The 500-nt window shown below is 59.0% G+C and overlaps 1 protein-coding gene across 1 annotated transcript in view; it reads left to right on the top strand.

Moving 5' to 3' along the window:
• The window catches only part of GLIS1 (GLIS family zinc finger 1), a 224727-nt gene that overhangs the window by 222766 nt on the left and 1461 nt on the right, over positions 1 to 500 (top strand). The window lies entirely within an intron of this gene.

Here is a 500-nt window from a genome sequence, read left to right as displayed (position 1 = left end):
GAGACTCAGTGGGGTCAGAGTCTGGAGTTGCTTATTCCTGGGTGCACCTATGCTCCTGGGTGCTTTATCTGCATTGCCTGAATTTTAGCCACACCATAACTCATGCTTCTCTGCAGGGCTGGAGGTGGGGGATTCCCCAGGTGATGCCCTGGCTTGGGCAGAGAGGCCCGGTGAGGGGGGCAGGTTCCACACAGCCCAGGGTGGGATCAGGCTCAGACCAGGAGGCAGGCCACACCTGCTCCATGGCCATTGTCTCTCCTCATGCATCTGGGTGTGCCTGAGCGTGTAGGGTGGCGCAGGCGGCTCTGGGCAGTATGAACCGCTGGGAGTGTGTAAGGAGCTCTCAGGGCACATGTGCATGTCTGCTCATGTGTACTCAGGTGACACCTGTGCTGGTGTCCATGCACCCTTGTCTGTGTGCACGTGTCACCCACCCCATGACTCCTGTCTGTTTGCACAGATGCATGTGTGCACGTGTGAGATGGGCTGCCTCAGGGGAG

Source organism: Otolemur garnettii, unplaced genomic scaffold (assembly GCF_000181295.1).
Source record: "Otolemur garnettii isolate 467f Iridium unplaced genomic scaffold, OtoGar3 scaffold00066, whole genome shotgun sequence".
NCBI classification, from domain to species: domain Eukaryota; kingdom Metazoa; phylum Chordata; class Mammalia; order Primates; family Galagidae; genus Otolemur; species Otolemur garnettii.
The sequence above is the reverse complement of the archived record's forward strand: the minus strand, read 5'-3'. Positions and strand labels throughout refer to the sequence as shown.